The following is an 8,700-nucleotide window of genomic DNA, read 5'->3' as shown; positions in this document are numbered from 1 at the left end:
TAGTTTCTACTATCGAACCATACTGCCATCCACAGGCTAGTTAAGGAAATACCTTAATAATAGTAGTAATAATTTTATTGCATTTTAATACTTTTATATTCTACAAAGCAAGACTGGTTAGCATAGCCCGAATATAATCTACCTTTCCTTCTTCTTTGTATTGTAAGTTAGTATATCATACTATTTTTATGCTGACATGATGTTTGACTGAAAGTGTTCTATTTAATTTGTCTCATCTGAACTCTGGGTGACCATAGTGATGCTCTTAGAGGGTGAAATGAAAGCACTCCTACGTAAATCATTCTAAAGGCGCGAAGACCACTTTCACGACAAAGGGACACACACTGGAGCGCAGTGGGGTGTTAATCTAGCGTCTGGCCAAGAGCTGCTTGGTTGTTTTTAGTCTCTTCTCAGTCTCCTCTAATACCGCTTTCAGTTTGTTGATAACCTGAAGAAGACTGCTGTTATTTAAAAAAAATCACTGTGTCTTGCACATAGCACTATATCCGCTGCCAAATCTCCTCTTCTCCTCGGATGCAGAGCGTAGGATATCCCGATACAGATTGTATATAAACACAGTCGCACATACATTCCCTGATCGGTACAATTTCCCTAACATGAAGTTGGGCTGATTCACCTAGGCGCTTCCATTAATGATCGTGTAACAACACATTTGACTTGTTTGATTGAAAAAAGTGAACAAAAATCTCTGCCCTGTCTTTATGGAAGTAGACCAAAACTCTGTTTTTGAGCTGAAGCTTCTACAATGATACAGTCTGACAGGCCATTGAGTGCTAAAATCAGAATGTAACAGGCAGATACATCAACATCGGAGCGGAAAACCCGGGTCGTCGCAGCATTCCTGTTCACATCCAAGCCAAACCAATAAAAATCCCAGGTAAATTGCCGGGTCGGCGACCCGGGTTTTTCACTCGATGTGAAAGTTTCCGTTCTATCTAGTTCGTCTTTGTCTCATCTTCATGACACTTTTTACTTTTGACTCAACATTTTTGTTGACCACCAATTGGCGCATTAATATTTTTGCAGACCGGTCATCGAAAGTATTTTTAAATCAACAAACTTTTCAACAGTGACTTCGAAACTGGCAATCTGCCTGTGCAGCTCCTGCTGTAACAAAGTCTGAACCTGAAACATCTGAAACCGAAACTGCTCTCAACACCTTGGTACTGCGACGGCACCACTGTGGAAATCTGAGCTCTCAGCAACAGCCTTGGTCCCCCTGAGTGCTTTGGAGCGGCATCAACTGAGTCCTGTAGAGTAAGTAGACTCATCATGTTCATACTTTGACCAGAGTTGATGTGTGTGTGATAAATCTGAACAAAGTTTCATTCTACTCGCTTAATCTTTAATTTAGGAGATTAGGTTTCATTTGTATCCTTATTTTCATTCAGTTACTACTCATTATTGTCAAAACACATTCATTTCGTTACTCTCCTCATCATTTTCCATTGTAGCAACACTTGTGTTACATCATTACTCACATTATTCATCATATTGTTAATTATTCATAATTTATGAAAATAAATATATTCTTGTTGTCAGAAAGGTCCTTGTGAGCTAGAAATAGTTGATCATTGTACTGAGAGCTTACACCTCAGATACGATGACACTGATTAATAACTAATATTGATCTAATATTAATTGATTAATTCTAATTAATACAGCGTACTATTCATCTGTAAGTGGTGCCCCCTTTTAGACTTGAATGTTTAATGACATAATTACCCTACACAACCATTATGGAGAGACAGATCTTCCACAAATAAAAAAGTTGGTTACATTTGGTATTTTTAATTTGATTGGGCCTCTATTCTTATTATTGTTAATATATTAATGTCCATATAAATACTTTGCCCAGTTGCCATGGAGGAATTGTTCTCTCTAAAACTGGAGTCATGACCTTACTATGTAAAATGCCCTGAGATGATTTATGTTATAATCTGGTGCAACATAAATCAATTAAAAATGGTGTAAGACTGGTGGAAAGTATGTTGCTAACCCATCATATCATAAACGGTAGATTACTGTTGCTAATCCAATTTGTGTATTTATTTTTGATTGCTTGTTGAATTAAATCAACACCACAATCCTTCCATGTACGCTCTGGTAGCTACAGAGGCAAACCGCTGGAGTTCAAGTACCGCTGCTCGTGAACCATCCTATTACAGGATCAGATGATTCTCTTTTTCTGCATCTCACGCAGATATCATAGCAGACAAATTGAGCTGTGTTCCATGAAGAAATCTTCACGTTATAGTGCCTATATATTTCAAAAATCAAACGGAAATCCTCGCGGGCGGCAGATATGGGAAACTGCACAGAATCAATTTTGACGCTTTGCTAAATCAAATGGAAATTGCAGGCTGTGATCACGACTTACATATTAACCCCCAGAAGACAGCTTCCCTCTACTGGTGAGCGGCTAGATGTAAAAATCCGACCGGACCCTCCTCTGTGCCGACTGAAAAGAACAAAACAACTTTCATGCAGACAGATAAAACAAGAAAAATCGCGTGGAAGCCAAGCTTTTATCCCCTTATTTGTGCAGTAGTTTAATCAACCTTAATTAATTTTATGCAAGTAACTCTGCTTAATGAGCTGTAACATGCAAAACTACTACCTTTTTTCTTCTCGAGAAATCAATATTTCCACTAAAGGCTTTTCATTAACCACTTCCACAACAGCCTTGGCTTAGTTTTTTAGAAAGAATGCAGTGATGTATATCGACAGTGAAGCCCATCTTATGCGTAAACACAGCTTTCCGAGCCAGATAGCGCTACCTGTTTCCTGTGGGCCTCAGTGATGCGAGCCTCAATTTCAGCTCCTAATGCATTATACAGAGCGAGGTTAAGGCTCCAGCCTGCAGCGAGGCGGGCTGCACGCACACAATTACGCACATGCATTCACGGGGCCAGTATGCAGATGAAATCATAGCCGACGTTAATAGGTAAACACTCCAAAGTAAATAAACTCCATTAAAAAACTGACGTGTTTCATTTAGCTTGAGTTTTTTTTCCCCCTTTTGCCTTATCGGCTCGGCTGTGTTTTTGTTTAACAGAGAGCGAAGGGGGGGGTCTGTGAAGGCATGCGAGGAGAGAGTGGGGAGAGAGCTCTGCAGGTAATTATACTCCACACACTTGTAATCTTGGGGTCAGTTCGAGTCCCTCCCCTTTGTTCTACAATCAATAAGCTCGAAGGAGGCAATGAGAAGAGAGAGGAGGAGGGAGGAAGAGAAGGCAAGAGACAGAGAAATAAAGTTGGTGGGTCCTTATATCCGGCGTTAATCATTTAACAGCATGAGTGTGGGCAGGTGGGAGCGCAGGAACTCAGCAGAACACAAACTCTTAAACAGTCAGGTGCATGAGGGGAAATATCTGGTGGCATTAACAGGTCCCTACAGAAGAAAGAACAGCGACTACACTCTACAAATGGATTGGTTGGAGGAGGAGGAGGAGGAGGGGAGGTGGGGGGTAGGGGGCGCAATAAAAGAGCTGAAGACGACTAGAAAGAGAGAAAGAATCACTTTGACTTAATCCGACAATCTGCGGGGAAAGAAACCGCAGTGACTTTATTGTTGCCATCTAGGAGGATAACTTAGCGGGTTTATTTGACAGGAGAGTGGTGCCAGATCCAGTAATAAAAAAATAAAAAAAAGAGAAGAGAAGAAGAAGAGCAGGGCAGAAAGCGCAGCACTGTTCCTCTTCTTTTAGACAGAGTATCCTTTAGTTTTTAACAATCTTTGACCTGACCTGCAGCTGCACCCCACACAGCGTCGACCACCAGTGGAAGTCAGATGGACTTCTCGCCTTCTCAAAATAAAGGCCTCACTGTGTAGCCCTCTCTAAATGCGTCATTTTCAGACTTTTCGGTGTTATTTTCTGATTATTTTGGTCCAAATGACAGAATCTGCCATGGCTTTTATTATAAAATAATTTTTGGTAGCTTTTACCATGTACTAAAAGCATAGTTTCTATACTTGTCTTTCCCCTGAGTCTGTCTCATTTATCTAATTTATATATTTTCTTATATTTTGATTTAATAATTAAAAAAAAAAAATGAAAATCCTATTTTTTTCTTCTTAATTTATGTGAAATTTAAATCTTCAGTTTGTTGTAATCAACTGACTGTATCACCTCCGGGTCATTTTATTAGATCAGTAAAGGTTTGCCTTTGTTTGCTTTAAAAATCCAGGACACTCTTTTGGAGCTGAACACAGCCTCGGGGCAAGCAGAGCCTGAGCAGACGTTCTGGGAGAAACCAAATTCTCCCCGTTGTTTTTCAATGAAAGGTTTGTTGTTTGTGGAGACTGAAGCTTCATTTTCATTTGACCTTGTAAACGTTGCGCAGACCTGAGAGAACTGACGTGACCTGAATCCAACAGGACCAGGCTTCATCCCAGGTCCCTGCCTTTCGGTAAGAATGACAATATTTTCATTTCAATAAATGTCTGTTAGGATGCGATCTGTTGTCAAATAGGGCAAGGTGTAGCAAACTGGGTCTGGTGAAGTCATGTGAATGAACTGACATTGAGAGAATTAAGATTAAAATGTCTGTGGACACATTCCTAGCAAAATGACGAGTTCTTTGAAGAAGTGTTTGACGAGATGAATGAAGCTGAAATAGATGTGGGCTGTGTTCAAAACTTGAGTTCACCTTGGTCACCTTTTTTCTTAAAAAAAAAAAAAAAAGTTCATCTTTTGTTATATTTCTGTCAGATTCTCCACAGCAGGCAGAATCACTTTGGCTCATGTCAAAAAGATTCTATTCCGATTAGTGTTATGGGGCATGTGAACTCGTATATATATATATTTTAAAAGATAATTTCATTTAGCATCCATGTAAACAGCAAAGTTTGAATCGCTACTCGGGTGAAGGATTTCCGCTTCGTGAAATACTGCTCTTTCAAATGTTGCCAAAGTCTCAGGTCACTGGGTTTGGGGCCGCAATTACACCTCACTGCTATAGGTGCCGCCAGAGAGATCAGAACGTCTGCTTAGAGGGCCGCTTTAACGATTCTCCTTAGATTTGTATTTTTTTATGATTGTATTATTTTATGATGTAATTTATTAAGAAATGTGGGTCTTTTTGTGCTTACTACGTAATTTGTCTGACAGAAGACGTAAATAACATTGACCACCTTATGACAATTGAGTGATCTGCTGGGAAACTTTTGGACCTGGCATTTTTTTGGATGATACTAAGACAGTGCACCAACGACCTAGACCGGACCAGACAGCGGCCATCCCCAGCAGGATGCAGCCTGACACGGACACGCACACAAAAACAATTTAGGAAGAACTCAAAAAAACTGTCCTTGAAATTCATCCCAAGTGTCTGTGGGATGCACTGGGAAAAGCCTGATCCACAGAGGCCCCTCCCCTCAACCCAAAGGCCCCCATTTACAACGTCTGGTTGTCAGACACCCTCAGAAGGACCATGCCCATTCTCTGATGAGTCTTGGAGGTTTTGGAGGTCATATTCAGAAGGTGGTCAGAAGGTGCCTGATCGGTATATGTTGCAAAAAGATACAAAAAGCCATTAATGGTTTCATAGTATAGAAAATAAAGGCATAAAAAAAATGCAGTTTCCAGTCAGGTCTGTTCAGAGCACTTCTGTAAAAATAAAACCTCTCTTTCCCAACTGGTTGAATTAATTTGCAAATCCTGCAACTACAAGCTCCCAGAGGGAATGTGAATTATTGAAGGCCTTGTATAGTATACAGGTAGGTAACAAAGAGGCTACAAGACACAGACAAAGATTTAAAAAAATAAAAAAAAGCAGCACACCAAACATTGATTGTTTGTGCACATTCGCGAAAAAAAAACAACAACGTATGAATGGATCAAGGACGCCACTTCAGCGGTGCCTCCGCATGAAAGCCTGATAGAGAGCCATTGTTTCCGTCCCAGCTGAAATAGTTATCTGTCTTGGTCGGCGTTCGCTTCCTCAGCCTCAGAAACAGATAGAGATAAGGGAGGGGATGCTATTGCCGTAATGTCAGTCTTCAGCCAAATGGATAAACCTGGATGGCAGTGCTTTTTGCTGGCGATAAGGACGTTGCCGCCACCGATCTGCGGGAGACAAGAGTCAGCTATCTAAAAAGCCGGGGAGAATGGGGCCCCGGCTGGTACGCCCACAGCTTCGCGGCGCGGGGATTGGCGAACTGATGCTACAGCTGATCTGAACGCTATCGCGGCAACGACAAGCTCGGCAGTGTCTTTATTCTAGCTGTCTTCCGGACTGATGCTACTTTGCCGTGATATGCAGCCTCTTTATGGAGACGCTGACAGCTAATGTCACCGCGGAGACGGCTCAGACGCGAGCCCAGTTTTATTTCAGGCGCCACGCTGCCATTTGCGGAAGTGATTAGGCCTTGATGTTGCACGGGGTGGGGAAAAGTTTCGCCTGTTACGCAACCGCAAGTCGGCCCGCCGCCGCACCCGAGACAGGGCGGGGTGTGGCGTTTCTGACAAGCCCGCCACAAATCATTGTTGTGTTTCATCTCATCAGAGCTTTGAAGCGTGAGGTGCCAGCGGGGGAAGCGCGATTATTCAGCTAAATTCTGCAAGGGAAATTGCAGCTCAGTGGCAGCAGGTGCATCTACAATTACCCACCTCACCTCACTCCCCCCCAACCAACCTCCCCCTCGCAGTCCTCGGGCATAAACAGGCTAGCAAACGTGGACAGGGGAGTGCACATATGCCACACACCTGTACATAAAATGCATAAGCGTGCGTCAAAACGCGCTCCGTCGCAGTCGCACTTGCTCTTTTTTTTTTTTTAGTCGTTCACAAGCGCGAAATCCTCCCCTCCCCGCCATCCTTGGGAAAACACAAGCCGCACAATCACTCAGTGACACAGATCCGCACATGATCTCACCACAATGCAGCAGACGTGCAGGCAGGGGCTGCTACAGGAGAGGTAATTCTGTTTCTGTTTGTTCGACAAAAAAAAAAAAAAAAGGGAGGGGAAGATGGAAGTGTGTGTGTGTGTGTGTGTGTGTGTGTGTGTGTGTGTGTGTGTGTGTGTGTGTGTGTGTGTGTTTGGTAGGGGGCGGCGGGAGGGGCGGCGTAAATCTAACATAGGGGCCCTGTGGCAGAGCCCCCAGGATCAAATCCAATTCTGGCAAGATACACATTAAGCCCCGTCAATCACAACAGTGTCCTTGGAATGCGGCAGAATGGTGATGAGATCGGCAGGGGAGTCTCTTTTCCACGAGAGCCGGGATGAACCCACTTAAATCTGCGCGCGGACACGTACGGAAACCCGCGTCGTCCTGTGGAGTCCACATATTCGACTGCGCCTGAGCACACAAAGACACACGAGTGACAGTGGGATGCACATCGAGTACGGTTACACTCAATATACTCCGTTCCCAATTCGGAGACGGACTTTAAGCGGTGCGCGCGGGGGAAATGAGCTAAACCGTTAAAATGTGAGGTTATTAAACAGCACTTCTGATTAATATTAGGTGGAAAAATGCTCATGACCTCGAGTGTTTCAGAAATCTTGCAAATGTTGACGACTATTATATAATTAAATGGGAAGCAAATGGTCTCGTTTGATGCATCATAAAGAGAATAGTAACCTTTAAAAATATATAATAAATCTTGATTGCTGCTTAATTTTCGTCTGTACCACAACCTTCTCAAAGCCTTTGTAGAAACTTAGAATAGTTTAACACATCCACCGGATACAACTGTCGTGTATTTACTGCTCACCTCTCCTAAAGTAAATGCTCTGATACACCAATCAGGCATAACATTATGACCACCTTCCTAATATTGTGCCTCCAAAACAGTTGGGACTCATCAGAGAATGGACATGGGCCTTCTGGGGGTGTCCTGTGGAGCCTGGCAACACAATGTATTTAGTGGGGGGGTCTTTGGGTCCTTTGGGTTGATGGGAGGGGCCTCTGTGGATCATCCCACAGATATTGAATCAGTTTGGGATCTAGTGAATTAGGAGGCCAGGTCAACACCTTGTGCTGTTTTTTGAGTTGTTGTCTGGTTTAGGTGGGTGGTACATGCCTAAGTAGCATCCACGTGAATGAATGCCAGGTCCACAAGTTTCCCAGTAGAACGCTGAATTGTCCTAAAATGGTCAATGTTATTCATTTCGTCTGTCAGTGGCTACTTAATCTCTGTTTCTTAGTCCTTGGCCTGAAAAACGTTGAAGAGTCCTGCCCTAGACCCTTACCTTCACCATCACGGCTAAGAGGCTAAGCTGAACCCTCACCTTAAACCCTAATTCACGTCTTATTCCATAAACCCAAGCCTTAGCTCGCCAGAAGAACCGGTCGGCGTGTCCTCACTTCCCTAAAATCCCTTAATGCCGATGGCTTAAAAATCAAGCTGGTCCTCACAAAGACATGGACATGGAGCCAGACAGAGATTCTTTGCTTTTACAGAGAGATTCATTCCTCTCTCTTTTCATATCTCGGCTAGTACAGTACATTACTCACCGTCTAATGAGCCTCCCAACATTTCCGTTGGGTGTAATAAGCTAATGTGGCCTCAAGCCACTAGCCTCAAGCAGAGATGAAGAACACACTGAACAGCGCTGTTGAGCTCTACCTCTTTTAACACACCAATTGGGAGTCAAACAGCACACAACGTTATCTCTTAACAAAACATCCATCCAAGACGCCAACATACTAATGCGCGGTTTACATCAGCC

This window comes from Mugil cephalus, chromosome 22 (assembly GCF_022458985.1).
Source record: "Mugil cephalus isolate CIBA_MC_2020 chromosome 22, CIBA_Mcephalus_1.1, whole genome shotgun sequence".
NCBI lineage: Eukaryota > Metazoa > Chordata > Actinopteri > Mugiliformes > Mugilidae > Mugil > Mugil cephalus.
Note: the sequence above shows the minus strand (reverse complement) of the source record.